The following is a 22,108-nucleotide window of genomic DNA, read 5'->3' on the forward strand; positions in this document are numbered from 1 at the left end:
ACAGGAATGTGTTTTTTTAACAAATTCTTTTATTTATTTGCACAAAAAGTTTTATGTTATTTTTTTCTTTTGTGTGTGCTGGGTGCTGGCTCACTGGCACGTGCTCTTGATGAACGCCGGACAGGGGAGGTTACTGGCGTTTGAACAGGGGTCGTGGTTCCCGAGCTGGAGGTAACTTGCTGAGCACCCATCATAGCAATATTGCTGCTCAGATTATTTAAACTGGCAATCAGCTGAGTGTTTGTAGCAGTGTGGCTGGCTACAATCCTGGATAAGGCCTCATTCACCACTTGATTGTGTTGAATTATCTGAACTAGTGCCTGCTGATGTCGCTGTTGTTCATCTATAATGCGGGATAAATTAGCATTCATTTGGCTGTTTTCTGCCCTAATTTGCTCCATAGAGGTAGCCATTCTCCCTACTTGTACTATTAGTCTGCCCGAGTTGCGACTAATACGCGGTAGATGATGGGGCAGACTGGCAAGGTGTTGTGTATGTTGGGTCAGGGTGGCATTGCTTTGGGCCTGTTGGCTTGTCCAACTTGCCCAAAAATCGTCCGGAATTTGGCTTGGGGGCGGAGCTTGTGGCAGTTGTGGACTGCTGGATGGTTGGGGTATATCCTGCAACTGGATTGGCATGCTTGGATCCACAGCTGTTAATTGCAGTGTGAAGGATGGCTGTTGTTCTGGTCCCTGCTGGTCCTCGGCGGACATCAGGTTGTGCTCTGTATGGGGTAGGCAACATGCAATGTTGTAATTTTTAGAATTTGTCAAGGCTAATGCAACACATTATTACATTCCTAAAACTACATTTTTGCATTAGTAGCTCTTGTTTTTTGCAACTTAAAAAATTGTTAACATTTTTTGATAAAAAAAACAACACAGGCGCAAACATTGGCAAATTAGCATATTCCTCACCTAACTAACTTCCCTCCACAACATTACACTGTTAGATTCCCTCCCCTCACCACGATATAGACTACTTACCTGTATAGTCCAGAGGAGCTGAGCAAGTAAGCCATCTACATACTGGACAGGGGCGATGTGTGAACACTGTAATAGGTTTTTTTTTTGGGCCCAAAATTTATTTGTCTTCATATTTTTGAAAAATGTGAACGTGTGTGTGCTTAATGTATACTCAAATCTGTTCTTTTCATACAAATAGGTTGTCTAGACCATCCACTAAGACCTTATCTATTTTTAATAAAGCACCTTGAGCAATTGAAGACGTGACATCACATTGCTTGTTGAGGAAAACATGTAAACTCCAAACCAACTAACAACATCTTAAGTGTACTGTGTATATTATTGCTTATGTGTTTAATTTATGTTTTTACTCACCAGATAACTGAGGTGATCTGGGCTCATCACTCTGCGAACTCGCCAATAGTGCCAGTGGTGGCTGGGGTGACACTGCCGATAGTCTTCGCCTGGGTGGGGATGATGGAGGTGCAGAATCAGAGCCAAGACGCCGTGTCTTAGTTGGCCTCCTGGGTAAGTGTCCCAAGCCCTGTGATGGGCGCCTTACAGGAGGTCGGCTTCCAGAAGCAGAACCTAGGTGCAAAATTTAGCATTATTATTTTGTACTTCTATGTGTTTTCAGAATATGTGACTACAGTGAAGACTTACCTGCAATACCACCATCATCCTGACTGGTCTGAGGCCTGTCTGGGCGGCTGGTCTGTGTGACTGTGGAAAAAGTGACCCCAACATTATTACCATGTTTTTAGTCAAATGAACCAGTGAAAACCATTAATGTACTGTAAGCATCTATTTGGTTTGGTTTCCAAAAAAAAAATAAGCTTAAGAGCTTCTATATTCATGATTTTTAGTTGAATATCAAAATGTACTTGATGTGGCACACAATAAAGTTTATACCTAAAAGATTTTGGACTCAGATATTGCAGAGATTCAGTACTTGGCAATTTTAAAATAATTTAATGTTTTAAAAATTGCCCCGCTTTTAAGTTTTTACTTAAAACAAATACATTTTGAGGTTTTAAAACAAACACACATGTTCAAGCATTATCGCAAAAAATAGCACCAAAAAAAAAAAAAAAACATTTAAAAAAACTGCACATGTTTTTGTTATAAAAAAAAAAAAAAAAAAAAGGAGCAAAAAAACACATTCAAAAAACAAACACACCTTAAGGGAGCATAGGCATGCAATCTGTTTTTTGCAAAAAAAAACATCCTTAAAACTTTAAAAATTACATTAAAGAAATTGAACACACATTTTAAGAACAATAATACAAAACAAACTTACCATCCTGCGTGGGTCGGTCCGAATCCCGGACATGAGTAGCAGACACCACCTCGCCAGGAATCAATGCCCGCACAGGCTCCTCCCAGTCCCGATAGCTTACACGTAAAGGTGGCCCACCTCCGGTTCTACGTGCAGATTTGGACTCTTTGGCCATCTTGGCCTTGACACGCCGCTTAATATCGTAAAATCGCTTGCGGCACGTGTCCTCTGTCCGCCTCACCACACCCTCACTATTTACAGCAAGTATAACTTGCCCCCACAGGGCAGACTTCCTGCGGGAGGACACCCTGGCAGCATCCTGACCAAACAATTGGCGATGGTGCTTCATCAGCTCACGTACCAACGCCATGTTTTCAGCATAGCTGAACTTTATATTCCTGCCAGTCTTGGTAGTGGTGCGTGGCTGCGGAGCCACAACACCATCACTATCACTGGAAAATCCAGCAACAGGCACCCCCTCCTCCTCCTCACTAACCTCCTCCCTCTCACTACCCCCCTCCACCTCACTACCAGCCTCCACCTCACTACCAGCCTCCACCTCACTACCAGCCTCCACCTCACTACCAGCCTCCACCTCACTAACCTCCGCCACCACACTGACCTCTGAGTCGGACATGACAAACAACATAAAACACTGAAAAATGAAAACACAAAACACACTCCTCCACTACTCCTACTACACACCACACAGCCAACACACGCTCACTCACTCACAAACAATGACAAAAGACTGAAATAATAAAACAAGGACAAAAAAGCTTACAAACTGGGAAAAAACAATACTACAAAGTTCACAAGACTCCTAACACACACAGTACAGCACTCAACAATCACCAAACTCCTCTCCAAATCCACCAAAAACTCCACCAAACTCACCAACTCCAAATACACCTTCCTCTCTCCTCTCCACTAGCTAAACCCACGAGGTGCGGAGTGTTTGGGGCGTTTTTATAGTAACATGCACAGACACTCCTCCTTTACGAATACAACCAATCACGGCCGCGTGACGTAAACGAAACTTAGAAGTCAAAACGCGGCAGCAAATTCCAAATCACTGCCGTAACAGACTTGTGACGCAGTCGTAAAAAAAAAACCACAACGCGGCCGCGAAATAGCAAACGCGGCCGCAATCAACAGCAGAAAAGCACGAATGACATCGACATCGGAAGATTGAAAAAATACGAATACGAACGCTTAGTAAATGAGTCGTAATCAATTCAAAAAGTTGCAAGTTTACACTGTCGATGTCAGTCGCGATTGAACTTGAACATGATTCTGAAATATACGAATCTTAGTAAATAAACCCCTATGTTTGGTAATTGGTAGCATTTGAAACCCAAAGGGTTAGATATAGCAATTAGAGATGAGCGCCTGAAATTTTTCGGGTTTTGTGTTTTGGTTTTGGGTTCGGTTCCGCGGCCGTGTTTTGGGTTCGAACGCGTTTTGGCAAAACCTCACCGAATTATTTTTGTCGGATTCGGGTGTGTTTTGGATTCGGGTGTTTTTTTTCCAAAAACACTAAAAAACAGCTTAAATCATAGAATTTGGGGGTCATTTTGATCCCAAAGTATTATTAACCTCAAAAACCATAATTTACACTCATTTTCAGTCTATTCTGAATACCTCACACCTCACAATATTATTTTTAGTCCTAAAATTTGCACCGAGGTCGCTGTGTGAGTAAGATAAGCGACCCTAGTGGCCGACACAAACACCGGGCCCATCTAGGAGTGGCACTGCAGTGTCACGCAGGATGTCCCTTCCAAAAAACCCTCCCCAAACAGCACATGACGCAAAGAAAAAAAGAGGCGCAATGAGGTAGCTGTGTGAGTAAGATTAGCGACCCTAGTGGCCGACACAAACACCGGGCCCATCTAGGAGTGGCACTGCAGTGTCACGCAGGATGGCCCTTCCAAAAAACCCTCCCCAAACAGCACATGACGCAAAGAAAAAAAGAGGCGCAATGAGGTAGCTGTGTGAGTAAGATTAGCGGCCCTAGTGGCCGACACAAACACCGGGCCCATCTAGGAGTGGCACTGCAGTGTCACGCAGGATGGCCCTTCCAAAAAACCCTCCCCAAACAGCACATGACGCAAAGAAAAAAAGAGGCGCAATGAGGTAGCTGACTGTGTGAGTAAGATTAGCGACCCTAGTGGCCGACACAAACACCGGGCCCATCTAGGAGTGGCACTGCAGTGTCACGCAGGATGTCCCTTCCAAAAAACCCTCCCCAAACAGCACATGACGCAAAGAAAAAAAGAGGCGCAATGAGGTAGCTGTGTGAGTAAGATTAGCGACCCTAGTGGCCGACACAAACACCGGGCCCATCTAGGAGTGTCACTGCAGTGTCACGCAGGATGTCCCTTCCAAAAAACCCTCCCCAATCAGCACATGATGCAAAGAAAAAGAAAAGAAAAAAGAGGTGCAAGATGGAATTATCCTTGGGCCCTCCCACCCACCCTTATGTTGTATAAACAAAACAGGACATGCACACTTTAACCAACCCATCATTTCAGTGACAGGGTCTGCCACACGACTGTGACTGATATGACGGGTTGGTTTGGACCCCCCCCAAAAAAGAAGCAATTAATCTCTCCTTGCACAAACTGGCTCTACAGAGGCAAGATGTCCACCTCATCTTCACCCTCCGATATATCACCGTGTACATCCCCCTCCTCACAGATTATCAATTCGTCCCCACTGGAATCCACCATCTCAGCTCCCTGTGTACTTTGTGGAGGCAATTGCTGCTGGTCAATGTCTCCGCGGAGGAATTGATTATAATTCATTTTAATGAACATCATCTTCTCCACATTTTCTGGATGTAACCTCGTACGCCGATTGCTGACAAGGTGAGCGGCGGCACTAAACACTCTTTCGGAGTACACACTTGTGGGAGGGCAACTTAGGTAGAATAAAGCCAGTTTGTGCAAGGGCCTCCAAATTGCCTCTTTTTCCTGCCAGTATAAGTACGGACTGTGTGACGTGCCTACTTGGATGCGGTCACTCATATAATCCTCCACCATTCTATCAATGTTGAGAGAATCATATGCAGTGACAGTAGACGACATGTCCGTAATCGTTGTCAGGTCCTTCAGTCCGGACCAGATGTCAGCATCAGCAGTCGCTCCAGACTGCCCTGCATCACCGCCAGCGGGTGGGCTCGGAATTCTGAGCCTTTTCCTCGCACCCCCAGTTGCGGGAGAATGTGAAGGAGGAGATGTTGACAGGTCGCGTTCCGCTTGACTTGACAATTTTGTCACCAGCAGGTCTTTCAACCCCAGCAGACCTGTGTCTGCCGGAAAGAGAGATCCAAGGTAGGCTTTAAATCTAGGATCGAGCACGGTGGCCAAAATGTAGTGCTCTGATTTCAACAGATTGACCACCCGTGAATCCTTGTTAAGCGAATTAAGGGCTGCATCCACAAGTCCCACATGCCTAGCGGAATCGCTCCGTGTTAGCTCCTTCTTCAATGCCTCCAGCTTCTTCTGCAAAAGCCTGATGAGGGGAATGACCTGACTCAGGCTGGCAGTGTCTGAACTGACTTCACGTGTGGCAAGTTCAAAGGGCATCAGAACCTTGCACAACGTTGAAATCATTCTCCACTGCACTTGAGACAGGTGCATTCCATCTCCTATATCGTGCTCAATTGTATAGGCTTGAATGGCCTTTTGCTGCTCCTCCAACCTCTGAAGCATATAGAGGGTTGAATTCCACCTCGTTACCACTTCTTGCTTCAGATGATGGCAGGGCAGGTTCAGTAGTTTTTGGTGGTGCTCCAGTCTTCTGTACGTGGTGCCTGTACGCCGAAAGTGTCCCGCAATTTTTCTGGCCACCGACAGCATCTCTTGCACGCCCCTGTCGTTTTTTAAAAAATTCTGCACCACCAAATTCAAGGTATGTGCAAAACATGGGACGTGCTGGAATTTGCCCATATTTAATGCACACACAATATTGCTGGCGTTGTCCGATGCCACAAATCCACAGGAGAGTCCAATTGGGGTAAGCCATTCCGCGATGATCTTCCTCAGTTGCCGTAAGAGGTTTTCAGCTGTGTGCGTATTCTGGAAAGCGGTGATACAAAGCGTAGCCTGCCTAGGAAAGAGTTGGCGTTTGCGAGATGCTGCTACTGGTGCCGCCGCTGCTGTTCTTGCGGCGGGAGTCCATACATCTACCCAGTGGGCTGTCACAGTCATATAGTCCTGACCCTGCCCTGCTCCACTTGTCCACATGTCCGTGGTTAAGTGGACATTGGGTACAACTGCATTTTTTAGGACACTGGTGAGTCTTTTTCTGACGTCCGTGTACATTCTCGGTATCGCCTGCCTAGAGAAGTGGAACCTAGATGGTATTTGGTAACGGGGGCACACTGCCTCAATAAATTGTCTAGTTCCCTGTGAACTAACGGCGGATACCGGACGCACGTCTAACACCAACATAGTTGTCAAGGACTCAGTTATCCGCTTTGCAGTAGGATGACTGCTGTGATATTTCATCTTCCTCGCAAAGGACTGTTGAACAGTCAATTGCTTACTGGAAGTAGTACAAGTGGGCTTACGACTTCCCCTCTGGGATGACCATCGACTCCCAGCGGCAACAACAGCAGCGCCAGCAGCAGTAGGCGTTACACGCAAGGATGCATCGGAGGAATCCCAGGCAGGAGAGGACTCGTCAGACTTGCCAGTGACATGGCCTGCAGGACTATTGGCATTCCTGGGGAAGGAGGAAATTGACACTGAGGGAGTTGGTGGGGTGGTTTGCGTGAGCTTGGTTACAAGAGGAAGGGATTTACTGGTCAGTGGACTGCTTCCGCTGTCACCCAAAGTTTTTGAACTTGTCACTGACTTATTATGAATGCGCTGCAGGTGACGTATAAGGGAGGATGTTCCGAGGTGGTTAACGTCCTTACCCCTACTTATTACAGCTTGACAAAGGGAACACACGGCTTGACACCTGTTGTCCGCATTTCTGGTGAAATACCTCCACACCGAAGAGCTGATTTTTTTGGTATTTTCACCTGGCATGTCAACGGCCATATTCCTCCCACGGACAACAGGTGTCTCCCCGGGTGCCTGACTTAAACAAACCACCTCACCATCAGAATCCTTCTGGTCAATTTCCTCCCCAGCGCCAGCAACACCCATATCCTCCTCATCCTGGTGTACTTCAACACTGACATCTTCAATCTGACTATCAGGAACTGGACTGCGGGTGCTCCTTCCAGCACTTGCAGGGGGCATGCAAATAGTGGAAGGCGCATGCTCTTCACGTCCAGTGTTGGGAAGGTCAGGCATCGCAACCGACACAATTGGACTCTCCTTGTGGATTTGGGATTTCAAAGAACGCACAGTTCTTTGCGGTGCTTTTGCCAGCTTGAGTCTTTTCAGTTTTCTAGCGAGAGGCTGAGTGCTTCCATCCTCATGTGAAGCTGAACCACTAGCCATGAACATAGGCCAGGGCCTCAGCCGTTCCTTGCCACTCCGTGTGGTAAATGGCATATTGGCAAGTTTACGCTTCTCCTCCGACAATTTTATTTTAGGTTTTGGAGTCCTTTTTTTTCTGATATTTGGTGTTTTGGATTTGACATGCTCTGTACTATGACATTGGGCATCGGCCTTGGCAGACGACGTTGCTGGCATTTCATCGTCTCGGCCATGACTAGTGGCAGCAGCTTCAGCACGAGGTGGAAGTGGATCTTGATCTTTCCCTAATTTTGGAACCTCAACTTTTTTGTTCTCCATATTTTATAGGCAGAACTAAAAGGCACCTCAGGTAAACAATGGAGATGGATGGATTGGATACTAGTATACAATTATGGACGGACTGCCACGGTTAGGTGGTATAAAAAAACCACGGTTAGGTGGTATATATTGTAATACAATTATGGATGGACGGACTGCCTGCCGAGTGCCGACACAGAGGTAGCCACAGCCGTGAACTACCGCACTGTACTCTGGTTGATAAAGAGATAGTAGTATACTCGTAACAACTAGTATGACTGACTATGACGGTATAAAGAATGAAAAAAAAACCACGGTTAGGTGGTATATATTGTAATACAATTATGGATGGACGGACTGCCTGCCGAGTTCCGACACAGAGGTAGCCACAGCCGTGAACTACCGCACTGTACACTGGTTGATAAAGAGATAGTAGTATACTCGTAACAACTAGTATGACTGACTATGACGGTATAAAGAATGAAAAAAAAACCACGGTTAGGTGGTATATATTATAATACAATTATGGATGGACGGACTGCCTGCCGACTGCCGACACAGAGGTAGCCACAGCCGTGAACTACCGCACTGTACACTGGTTGATAAAGAGATAGTAGTATACTCGTAACAACTAGTATGACACTATGACGGTATAAAGAATGAAAAAAAAACCACGGTTAGGTGGTATATATTATAATAATACAATTATGGATGGACGGACTGCCTGCCGAGTTCCGACACAGAGGTAGCCACAGCCGTGAACTACCGCACTGTACACTGGTTGATAAAGAGATAGTAGTATACTCGTAACAACTAGTATGACTGACTATGACGGTATAAAGAATGAAAAAAAAACCACGGTTAGGTGGTATATATTGTAATACAATTATGGATGGACGGACTGCCTGCCGAGTTCCGACACAGAGGTAGCCACAGCCGTGAACTACCGCACTGTACACTGGTTGATAAAGAGATAGTAGTATACTCGTAACAACTAGTATGACACTATGACGGTATAAAGAATGAAAAAAAAACCACGGTTAGGTGGTATATATTATAATACAATTATGGATGGACGGACTGCCTGCCGACTGCCGACACAGAGGTAGCCACAGCCGTGAACTACCGCACTGTACACTGGTTGATAAAGAGATAGTAGTATACTCGTAACAACTAGTATGACACTATGACGGTATAAAGAATGAAAAAAAAACCACGGTTAGGTGGTATATATTATAATACAATTATGGATGGACGGACTGCCTGCCGAGTGCCGACACAGAGGTAGCCACAGCCGTGAACTACCGCACTGTACACTGGTTGATAAAGAGATAGTAGTATACTCGTAACAACTAGTATGACTGACTATGACGGTATAAAGAATGAAAAAAAAACCACGGTTAGGTGGTATATATTATAATACAATTATGGATGGACGGACTGCCTGCCGACTGCCGACACAGAGGTAGCCACAGCCGTGAACTACCGCACTGTACACTGGTTGATAAAGAGATAGTAGTATACTCGTAACAACTAGTATGACACTATGACGGTATAAAGAATGAAAAAAAAACCACGGTTAGGTGGTATATATTATAATACAATTATGGATGGACGGACTGCCTGCCGACTGCCGACACAGAGGTAGCCACAGCCGTGAACTACCGCACTGTACACTGGTTGATAAAGAGATAGTAGTATACTCGTAACAACTAGTATGACACTATGATGGTATAAAGAATGAAAAAAAAACCACGGTTAGGTGGTATATATTATAATACAATTATGGATGGACGGACTGCCTGCCGACTGCCGACACAGAGGTAGCCACAGCCGTGAACTACCGCACTGTACTGTGTCTGCTGCTAATATAGACTGGTTGATAAAGAGATAGTATACAACAATATACTACTATACTGGTGGTCAGGCACTGGTCACCACTAGTCACACTGGCAGTGGCACTCCTGCAGCAAAAGTGTGCACTGTTTAATTTTAAATTAATATAATATTATGTACTCCTGGCTCCTGCTATAACAACCTGCAGTGCTCCCCAGTCTCCCCCACAATTATTATAAGCTTTTATACATTGATGTGCAGCACACTGGGCTGAGCTGAGTGCACACAGACTGAGTCACACTGTGTGACTGCTGTGTATCGTTTTTTTCAGGCAGAGAACGGATATAGCAGAGAACGGATATATTAAATAAAAGTTAACTTAACAACAACTGCACTGGTCACTGTGGTAAACTCTGTCTGCACAATCTCTCTCTCTCTCTCTCTCTTCTAATCTATTCTAATGGAGAGGACGCCAGCCACGTCCTCTCCCTATCAATCTCAATGCACGTGTGAAAATGGCGGCGACGCGCGGCTCCTTATATAGAATCCGAGTCTCGCGAGAATCCGACAGCGTCATGATGACGTTCGGGCGCGCTCGGGTTAACCGAGCAAGGCGGGAAGATCCGAGTCGCTCGGACCCGTGAAAAAAAAAGTGAAGTTCGTGCGGGTTCGGATTCAAAGAAACCGAACCCGCTCATCTCTAATAGCAATATGGACTTGTGGTAAATCTTCAGAAAATTGCTGTTTCCTGTAAATGACAACATTAGTTAAGTATCCCCATGTTTATGATCAGGGATATACAACTGAGATATGAACTGCATTTCTTCAGTTTATGTTCAGCAGAGCAGTCCCCATAGCTTGCATAAATGCATAAATGCCACATAGGCAAATGCAGGGGGGGTTTCCAGTTGAGCAGAAACCCCTTCAGAGCATAGCTTGCTGTCTTCACTGACCCTATATACTGTGGGGGGAATGTAATAGGTTGTGAGAATCAGAAAGTAAGACATTTTGTTAGAGTTCCTCTGGTTTTTTATTTTTTAAAGTGCCAATCATTTACATGGCAAAATGAACCTGGTTCTGCCATGCAAATGATTGCCACTTTAAAAAAAACTGTCGAACTCTCACAAAATCTCTCACTTTATGATTGTCACACCCTATTACATCCCCCCCTGTATGTCTGAAATATTACATACACTGCACTGTATTAATTGCTAAGTACAGTATGCCCCCTTCATATGCTGTCCACACTTGTGCTAAAATCAAGCATTTGGAAACCCTCCTCTAGAAATCCTGCATTTGTCCCTGTGCCATATCCAAAACCCGAATGTAATGATTTTTGGGGAATAGCAATATACCAGGGAGCTGTCCTGGCACAATTATAGTGATACATTGGCAGACAAAAAGGCATTAAGTACTTGTAGAGAGTCAAATTAGAATGTAGTATTTTTACATTCTTTGATACAGCTCACCCTTAGAAGGTTAAAAACTTATAATATAATATATTTAAAGTAATAACATTTACAAAAGAATCTGTGGTTGTTTCATTCGAGTTTGAGTGACAGTTAAATATCAGTCCTCTGACCCAACAAGATTTTAGATTTTATTTAGTACAGACATTCTGCCCAGAAACTATTTATATAGAAGCATATCCCATGCTTGGTTTCATAAGGTGTCTCTTAAGTACAGAAAGGCAGCAAGCTTTGGCATGCCTCAAGGCAGTTCCACAATTCCTGCATAATGCATTTCTTTTTGACATCTAAAGGCATTCAAGGACATGGGAGAACTCAGTTTATTTTGCCAAGCCAGGTTTAAAGTATTTAAAGTTACATATAATCAGTCAGATTTACTGAAAAATAAAGTTATCCTATTTTTGGAGACATGTCAAGAGATTGTATTATATTTGAAGGAAGGAGACATCAAAAGTAATGTCAACTCAGATCCCTAGTGATATATATGTATTGTGTTCATAAAATATCCATGAAAAGGGATTAGTTATCAGCAGTATTAAGTGAACAAATAGTGTAAGGAAAAGTAATGGAGGTAAATCTAAAGGCAGCCCAGAGAATGAACAGACATTTGACAACTAGAACTTACTTTGTAGGTTTTGGCTGTTCATGAGAAACAGAAAGACAGCCTGTGCTTGAATATGTTTTATGTTTACAGCTTTTGAATACATTCTAGGAATATTTTTAACTGTGTCTAAAGACGGTTTAACTTGATTGGTACTTTCCAATTAAAATCCGTTAATAACATAGGTTCAAAGGTTAGATATGCAATACATGAAAACAAGACATCTTAAAGTCATTCTTTTTTAAAATGGTAAATACTTTGTAGCATTACCAAAGGAAAAGATGGCCCTCTACAGTAGAAAGAATATCAGTCTAATTCTGTGTTGTATGTAGCCTTGAATATATGGCTGCATCTAGGGGCTGATAAGAGGTGGATGCTTATGGCACAACCGATCAGTGGGATCACTACGGCGGTGCTTACCACTCTTGGGTATCACCTTCAGAGATGGTGACAACAAAATGCTGGCACCTCCGCAGTGACAGGAGCTGGGTGCTACAGTGTGACATTCTTCTGCAGCTCTCGGCACCTGTCACAAAGGAATAGCCGACAGTACAGGCACTAGTCTCTGTAGGCAACACAACATCTCTGGGGATGGTGGACATGCCCCCGGAATAATGTAATCAGGATTCCCCATGAGGCCATGTCCCTTGATAGTAGACCACCCTCCTTTTAATCACACACAGTGGGAATATCGAGTGTGCACCAGGTGTCACCAGACCCGGTGACGCCTCTGCAATGGATGCGTCTTTCTATGCAGTGCCTGTTCTAAAACATGCAAAAGCCACAGGTTTCTGTGATCATCTGCTGTGTCCGAAGATGCAGCATAAGATCCACTGTGTGAACATCAGTCAGCCCATCAGGCATCTGAGTTACCCTCAGATAACTTAGGATGTCTGGAAAAAACACATTGCCGGAGCCAGTGAAATTGGCTTTGGCACGCCCATTTTCTTGAACGCTCTCAGACACTGCTCTCAAATGCTGGCAGCATGTCAATCATGCTGCAACTTTTTGGGCACTGCAACCAGCGTTGCAGGACCCAATCTGCACATACAGTGCAGATCCTGCGCACGTGCAAATACATTTTTTTTAAACAGGCATTTGCGTGAAATGTCTGAACCAGGCCCCTTTCGTGTTCTAGGAAATGACATATATGCTGAATCAAACATGCACAATTTGATTCTCTGAGTCACATGCATCTCAGACATTTTTTTCTGTCTGTGAAATATGATATACCTGTGTGTCAACTGGGCAAAAGTAAAAGCATTTCATGAACATGTAACAGTGTTACTCGTTTTTCTACACCGTGCATACCAGGGCCAAAAATAGGAATTTTGTCACCTGGGGCGAGGTAGGGGTTTGGCAGAACCCCCCCTCCCTTCCCCCCCACAAAAAAGGAAAATAAAATAGATGGGTCCACTAGGAGCCATGGGCACTATAGAAGTTTGATTGTGTGTGCTGGCTCCTCCCTCTATGCCCCTCCTACCAGATTCAGCCTAGGAAACTGTGCCCGAGGAGACACACATACTTTGAGAGAAGGATATAGAATAGGAAAGTGGTGAGAATTCGAACCAGCACAACCAGAACAAGAGGAAAGCCATGCTAACCAAACTTGCAAACAGGAACAGCAACAGCTGAACCAAACAACATTACTTAACCAAGTAAAAAAGCAGGAAGTACGAAGCACCGGGCGGACGCCCAGTATCCCCTATGGACTATGAGATAAGAATTTACCAGTAGGTAATTAAAATCCTTTTTTCTCTTACACCCTAGGGGATACTGGGAATCCATTTAGTACCATGGGGATGTACCAAAGCTCCCAAACCGGGTGGGAGAGTGCTGAGGTTCCTGCAGAACTGATTGACCAAACTGAAGGTCCTCAGAGGCTAAAGTATCGAACTTGTAAAACTTAGCAAACGTATTCTAACCCGACCAAGTAGCTGCTCGGCAGAGCTGTAAAGCCGAGACACCCTGGGAAGCCACCCAAGAGGAACCCACCGATCTAGTAGAGTGGGCTTGGATAGATTTCGGAATTGGAAAACCTGACGTGGAATAAGCATGCTGGATAGTGAACCTGATCCAGCATGCAATGGACTGTTTCAAAGCAGGACACCCAATTTTATTGGGATAATAAAGAACAAACAGCGAGTCCGATTTCCTGTGATGAGCTGTTCTCTTAACATAGACCTTCAAAGCCCTTACGACATCCAAAGACTTTGAAGTAGCAGAGGCGTCTGTAACAGCCGGAACCACAATAGGTTGGTTGATGTGAAACGCGGACACCACCTTATGAAGAAATTGCTGATGAGTCCTGCTATGTTCTCATGGAAAATTAAGTAGGGGCTCTTGTGAGACAACGTCCCCAGCTCCGACACACGTCTTGCTGAAGCCAAGGCCAACAGTGTGACGGTCTTTCACGTAACATACTTTACATCTACCTCCTGCAACGGTTCAAACTAGTCCGATTAAAGGAACTGTAGTACCAAATTGACATCCCAAGGTGCTGTAGGAGGCAAAAAAGGAGGTTGTAAGTGCAGAACACCTTTCAAGAACGTCTGGACCTCAGTGAGTGAAGCCAATTGTTTCTGAAAGAAAATAGACAAGGCCGAAATTTGAACTTTAATGGAGCCTAGGCGTAGGCCCACATCCATTGCTGACTGCAGAAAAAGCAGGAAACGTCCCAGATTAAATTCCACCGCAGAATATTGTCTGCTCTCACACCAAGAGACATATTTCTTCCAGTTACGATGGTAATGTTTAGACGTTACCCCCTTCCTGGCTTGGATCATAGTCAGGATGACCTTGTCAGGAATCCCACTCCTGGCTAGAATCAACCGTTCAACTTCCATGCCGTTAAACGTAGCCGTGGTAAGTCTTGATAGACGAATGGGCCCTGCTGCAGAAGATCCTCTCGAAGAGGCAGAGGCCACAGATCTTCGATCAGCATCTCGAGAAGATCCGCATACAAGGCCCTTCTTTGTCAGTCCTGAGCAATGAGGATTGCTTGAACCTTTTCCATTTTTATTCTTTTTAGAGTTCTTGGGATCAGTGGAATGGGAGGAAACAAGTACACAAGCTGGTAAACCCATGGAGTTGTCAGGTCGTCTACCACTACTGCCTGTGGGTCCCTCAACCTGGAACAATACCGCTTGAGCTTCTTGTTGAGTCAAGAGGCCATCATGTCGAGTTGTGGATACTACCAGAACACCTCCGGGTGGAGGCCCCATTCCCCCAGGTGCAGATTGTGTCTGCTGAGGAAGTCTGCTTCCCAGTTGTCTACTCCCGGAATGAAGATCACCGACAATGCCACAGCGAGTTTTTGCGCCCAGAGAAGAATTCTTGACACCTCTGACATTGCAGCTCTGCTTTTCATTCCGCCCTGTCAGTTTATGTACGTTACTGCCATCACATTGTCTGACTGGACCTGAATGGCCTGATTCTGTAGAAGAGATGAGGCCTGCAGAAGGGCATTGTAGATAGCCATGAGTTCCAGGATAATTATTGGAAGGACGACTTCCTGACTTGACCATTTTCCCTGAAAATGCACCCCCTGGTTGACTGCTCCCCAACCTCTGAGGCTTGTGGATTCTGTGGTTATCAGAATCCAATTCTGAATCCCGAAACCTCCGACCATCGACTAGGTGAAAAGTCTGTAGCCACCACAGGAGGGAGATCCTGGCTTTTGGTGACAGACAACTCCTCTGGTGCATGTGAAGATGCGATCCGGACCATTTGTCCAACAGATCCAGCTGGAAGGGCCTTGCATGAAACCTTCCATACTGAATTGCTTTGTAAGAAGCCACCATCTTCCCCAGAAGGTATATGCAGAGATGAACTGAGATTCGGGTCGGCTTAAAGATGGCCCGAACCATCGACTGGATTACCATTGCCTTTTCCAAGGGAAGGAATACTTTCTGAGACTGTGTCCAGTATCATTCCCAGGAACTGAAGCCTCTGTGTTGGTTCTAGGTGAGATTTTGACAGGTTCAGAATCCACCCATGATCCAGGAGTAGTCTGGTTGAGAGGGCAATGTTCTCCAACAGGTGTTCCCTGGACGGTGCCTTTATCAGAAGATCGTCCAAGTACGGAACTATGTTCACTGCCTGTCTGCAGAGCAACATCATCATCTCTACCATCACTTTGGTGAACACCCTCGGTGCCACGGAGAGAACAAATGTCAGGGCCTGAAACTGGTAGTGACAGTCCTGCAGTGCAGACCATAAATAAGTCTGATGAGGCGTCCAGATCGGATGGTAAATTGCTGTTCCTCCAAAATCATTACATTCAGATTTTTGACCAGGCAAACACAGGATTTCTAGAGAAGGGTTTACAAATGCTTGACTTTAGAGCAAGTGTGGACAGCATAGGAAGGGGGCATACTATACTTAGCACTTCATACAGTGCAGCGTATGTAATATTTTAGACATACAGTAATCAGGGCCAGTGATGACAGCAAGCCGTTAGGTGTGACAGTAGGGCAAGCACGCCTGAGCAGAATGTTTTATTTTCCAGGTGTGCATATGCAACTTGGCGGCAGCTCACTTTAGCAGGAGGGAGCAGTTTCTACTAGCTGAAAATATGGCTGCTAGGCTGGATAGGTCAGTTTTGTACATAACCAATGCAGATAAGGTGTAGCGTACAGGGCTGTGAAGTATTACATATGTCAGGAGCTGGCAGAGCCGGCGTAACCCGCTCAGCAAGGGCATGCATTGCATGGAGGCACCTTGCTGGAGAGGCGCTCTCCCTGCTCTGCTACCCTGCAGATGTATCTACTCTTGCTGCCTCTGCGCTTGTAGGACTGTGTGATAGGCAGTGGCGCTGGCAGCATGAAGAGCAGCGCCCACTGACATTGTTATAAAGGTTCAATGGGTGCTATGGAGCTTGAACGCTTAGGGGGCTTGTGGGTCTGTGTGTTTTTTTTCTTCCTCTTTTATGTATTTTCCTTTATTAACAAGGTTCATCAGTGGCCTGCAGTCTTGGTTTTCCATTAGGATCAGTGCCCGCTCTTCTTGCTGAGCTCCTAGCAACTTACTGCCCCTCCTCCTGTTATCTGCCCGCCTCCCCTTTCTCTGTTCCATACTCTGGTTAACATGCTCTCATCTATCTGCTTCACTCCCCCAGACCCCCTCCTTTCCTGTTGTTTCATCCCTTCTTCCTGCTTTCTCTCAAGGGCGGCTCCACCCCTCCTCCTTGTTGTTCAAGGCTGTTTAGCTTCCTCCATCATCTAAGACTGAGAAAGCAGAGTACATGTTAGAATGATTAATGGGGTTCTACATGGGAGTGTGCCTTTTATAAAACAGGGTGGAGATGTCAGTTACAGTATATTACATGGGCTGTGTACTGTTGGTGAGGTGAGGGGGTGATAGTTACAGTATAATAAATGGGGTGGGTACTGTTGATGAGGGGAGGGTGTTAGTGTATAATACATGAGGTGGGTACTGTTGGGGAGGGTGTTAATTACAGCATAATACATGGGGTGGATACCGCTAGTGAGGGGAGGGTGTTAATTACAGTATAATACAAGGGGTGTGTACTGCTGGCGAGGAGAGGGTGTTCATTACAGTATAATATGCGGGGTGGGTACTATTGATAAGGTTGGGGCATTAAGCGGTCATCTCTATTGTAAGTAAATGTTGTGGTTTGTACTAAGAGTATAAAAACTAGAGATGTGCACTGGAAATTTTTCGGGTTTTGTGTTTTGGTTTCGAATTCGGTTCCGCGGCCGTGTTCTGGATTTGGACGCGTTTTGGCAAAACCTCCCTGAAAATTTTTTGTCGGATTTGGGTGGTTTTTTTTCCAAAAACCCCTCATAAACAGCTTAAATCATAGAATTTGGGGGTAATTTTGATCCTCTAGTATTATTAACCTCAATAACCATAATTTCCACTCATTTCCAGTCTATTCTGAACACCTCACACTACTATTTTTAGTCCTAAAATTTGCACCGAGGTCGCTGGATAACTAAGCTAAGTGACCCAAGAGGGCAGCACAAACACCTGGCCCATCTTGGAGTGGCACTGCAGTGTCAGACAGGATGTCACTTAAAAAAATTGGCCCCAAACAACACATGATGCAAAGAAAAGAGAAAAAGAGGTGCACTGTGGTCACTGGAAGGCTAAGCTAAGCGACACAAACACCTCAATATTACAGGAAATATTCGTTCTAATCAATGGTATTATTGGTCCAAAACACTCGAAGAAAATGACAAAATCACAGGAATTATTCGTTCTAATCAATGGTATTATTGGTTCAAATCACTGGAAGAAAATGACAAAATCACAGGAATTATTCGTTCTAATCAATAGCATTATTGGTCCAAATCACTGGAAGAAAATGACAAAACCACAGGAATTATTTGTTCTAATCAATGGTATTATTGGTCCAAATCACTGGAAGAAAATTACAAAATCACTGGAATTAAATGGCAGTAATGTCGGAAATTATATCAAATGGCAGTACCACTGGACATATACGGAAGTGTCAGACAGGATGGCACTTGAAAAAATTGGCCCCAAACAGCACATGATGCAAAGAAAAGAGAAAGAGAGGTGCACTGTGGTCACTGGACGGCTAAGCTAAGCGACACAAACACCTCAATATCACAGGAATTATTCGTTCTAATCAATGGTATTATTGGTCTAAATCACTGGAAGAAAATTACAAAATCACAGGAATTATTCGTTCTAATCAATGGTATTATTGGTCCAAATCACTGGAAGAAAATTACAAAATCACAGGAATTATTCGTTCTAATCAATAGCATTATTGGTCCAAATCACTGGAAGAAAATGACAAAACCACAGGAATTATTTGTTCTAATCAATGGTATTATTGGTCCAAATCACTGGAAGAAAATGACAAAATCACTGGAATCATTGGGCAAGATCACTGTAATTGATAATTAATTACAAATCACTGATATTAATTGGTAAAATCTCGCTATCGCCTGCCTAGTGAAGTGGAATCTAGATGGGATTTTGTACCGGGGACACAATAACTTCATCAATTGTCTAAATCCCAATGCACTAATGGCGGAAAACAGGCGCACGTCTAACAACACACTGATTATACTGAGAACTGATTATACTGATCAATCACTGATTATACTGAGAACTGATTTTACTGAGCACTGATGATACTACGGAGAACTGACACTGAGCAGCGAGAACAGCACTGGACTATTGTACTGTAGTATACTGGTCACCACAATGCTGCACTATACTACTATATACTGCTCACAACAATGCAGCACAGATATGGATACTTGAAGTGACACCACGGAGCTGCAAGATACAGCAATGGCCTACAACTATATACTGTTGGTCACCAAAATGCTGCACTGTACTACTATATGTAACCCTATTCAAGTTGGTAATTTGGATTATGATATTATTCAGCGTTTCAATATATAAGTGCCTCCACCCAAGCTTGAGTTTAATTTAGGCTTGCTTGGGAAAGCCTGTGAATACTAGCTATTGTTAACACTTACTCCGATTGTAATAACTATCATACCTTCACTGCTTGTTCTTCTTTTGTGGTTTCAGAGCTTCCTGTGACAAGATCAACAGTACTCCCGTCCGCTGGTATAGTATTGGTAAGTATTAATACAATTAATGATATTAATTAACACTCAACTAACTTATGTATTTCTTGTTTTGTTTTACTAATCCATCAATGAATATGTAACAACAAGTATTATCATCACAATTTGTCTTGTAAGTATCAATAGTTACGGTATAATACAACTACTATTTGCATGCATTACAAAAAATATTAAACCGGTAAAAATGAAGGTGATGCATCAAATAATACTATCAACCTATGTACTCCCCCTACCAGATTGTCTTTCTGGCAGTCCATTAAAATTATCCCCAATACTGGTCGACCTGAGTACTGCGTTGGTGCACAGTTGGGGCCCAAATGTAAGATTTTCAAGTAACCGCGTGTGAATTGGATCCAGATCAATATTTCATCTAGATCAAGTGCGCAGTATTAATCCAATAAACCACAGTTGAACTCATCCGTATGCACTGTGGATCGTCTTCAATCAGTATATGCCATCAACCTGTAATGTTCTGAAGGCAATTCATCATGGGTGTATCAACCTATATCATCCGTTGAGCCTCTACCTCCTTCCCACTACCACGGGGTGTTGATAGGAAGTAGTCAGCCCAGTATTACTGTAGTTCTTCCTTATTTTAGGTGACTACTAGTGTGATACACTGACTCAATATTATTACCTGTGCTCCAGAAAAGGATGATACTAACTATCTGTATCAAATCATTATTACTGTCTCTCCTTATCTGGATATACTGCTGATTAGCCTCTAAACACAACTTTACGGCTTGCTTGTACGGAGGTGTAGTTTAAGGTCAATGAGGTATATGCAGTAGAAAGTTTAATGATACTGAAAATCTAGGGTTGACGCACCAGCAGGTTCAGTTTATATTGCATCCGGGTGCGTTATAATAAATGTCAGTGCTATATGCAATCCAACAGTCTCTGAGTGCTTTATTTACTAAGATCCACTAGTCGGTCCCACTGGTGCAGTTCATGTTTACTGATTACCTACAGCCTGTATATCTCTTGAAGTGTAGATGCTATCTACTTTAATAACTAGATATACACTGAGTTCAGGGCTGACTTTGTAGCACTAGGCATATCACTCACGTTTATATACTGTAGGAGGGGATGACGATGACATCGGCTGATCCTCCCCCAACTCCTCCTGCTGGGCGGCAATAGTTGGGCTGATCCTATCCCTTCCTGACGGGTCAGATCTGATGGTGCCTCCCCCTATTGCTCCAGCCCGCCTACCTCCTCTCTACTTCGACTGTATGGCGTGTGCACGGCTGCTCTCCCTCCGACTTGTTGCGGCGATCCGGGATCTAGACAGCCATATATGGGTAAGTCTGCTCTCCTTTTTCCTCCCTGCGGCCAGCCGAGATACAGTTCTCCCTGAATATAGTCCGGTATTTTCCCGTTCTCCGTCGCGTATCTCTCTGGGGCTCCTGTCTGCATCACACCTCCTCAGCGTCAGCCCAGCGGTTTTTTTTTTTCTTCTCAACTGTCACTATCCTTGCCCGCACGCTCCAGCTCTCCAGTCATGAGGGACAGTCTCTAGAAATTTCTCTCCAACTGTCCCCACGTGGAATATCCCTGCAGACTATGGATTCATATCAGGCACAATCATATATATACATTGCATTTAGGGTACATCCACATATTATCACAGCAATTTACAATAAATATTACAATTATATATACACCCCTTTGTCTGTATTTGATACGGGCTACATTTATATACTGCTCACAAAAATGCAGCACAGATATGGAATGGATACTTGCGGTGACACGGAGCTGCAAGATACAGCAATGGCCTACTGTACTGTACATCTATATATTGTTGGTCACCAAAATGCTGCACTGTACTACTATATATACTGCTCACAAAAATGCAGCACAGATATGAAATGGATACTTGCAGTGACACGGAGCTGCAAGATACAGCAATGGCCTACTGTACTGTACTACTATAATTATATACTGGTGGTCCCCACAATGCAGCACACTGAGCACAGATATTTGCAGCACACTGAGCACAGATATGGAGCTTTTCAGGCAGAGAACGTAGATATTTGCAGCACACTGAGCACAGATATTTGCAGCACACTGAGCACAGATATGGAGCTTTTCAGGCAGAGAACATAGCCACGTCCCCTCCGTTCAATCTCCAATGCACGTGTGAAAATGGCGGCGACGCACGGCTCTTTATATAGAATACGAATCTCGCGAGAATCCGACAGCGGGATGATGACGATCGGCCTTGTTCGGCTTAACCGAGCAAGCGGGAAGATCCGAGGTTGCCTCGGAAACAGTGTAAAATAGGTGAAGTTCGGGGTGGTTCGGATCTCTACGAACCGAACACGCTCATCTCTAATAAAAACACATACCAATGAATATTTAAATTTAATTTAGTATGGTGCTGTGGATTAAATGTAAATAAATTTTATTAAATACTTGTGATAGAACACAGTACTGTATAACGTCTTTTGTTATCATTATAATAGACATGTTTAAACTAGAGATGTGTGGTGGGCACTTTTCGTGTTTTGTGTTTTGGTTTTGGATCTGAATCCTCACTCAAGTTTTGGATCTGGATTGGTTTTGCTAAAACCACCCTTTCAGGTTTTGGTTTTGGTTTTGGATCTGGATGAT

The 22,108-nt window shown here is 44.2% G+C and overlaps 1 long non-coding RNA gene across 4 annotated transcripts in view; it reads right to left on the reverse strand.

The window, feature by feature from the left end:
* The window catches only part of LOC134935447 (uncharacterized), a 257,143-nt gene extending 236,192 nt beyond the window's left edge, over positions 1-20,951 (reverse strand). For all 4 annotated transcript variants that reach the window (XR_010180146.1, XR_010180148.1, XR_010180149.1 and 1 more), the window contains exon 1: positions 20,561-20,951. This is a non-coding gene — a long non-coding RNA (uncharacterized LOC134935447). The remainder of the gene's footprint in view (positions 1-20,560) is intronic.
* Positions 20,952-22,108: the final 1,157 nt, after the last annotated feature.

Source organism: Pseudophryne corroboree, chromosome 6 (assembly GCF_028390025.1).
Source record: "Pseudophryne corroboree isolate aPseCor3 chromosome 6, aPseCor3.hap2, whole genome shotgun sequence".
NCBI classification, from domain to species: Eukaryota; Metazoa; Chordata; class Amphibia; order Anura; family Myobatrachidae; genus Pseudophryne; species Pseudophryne corroboree.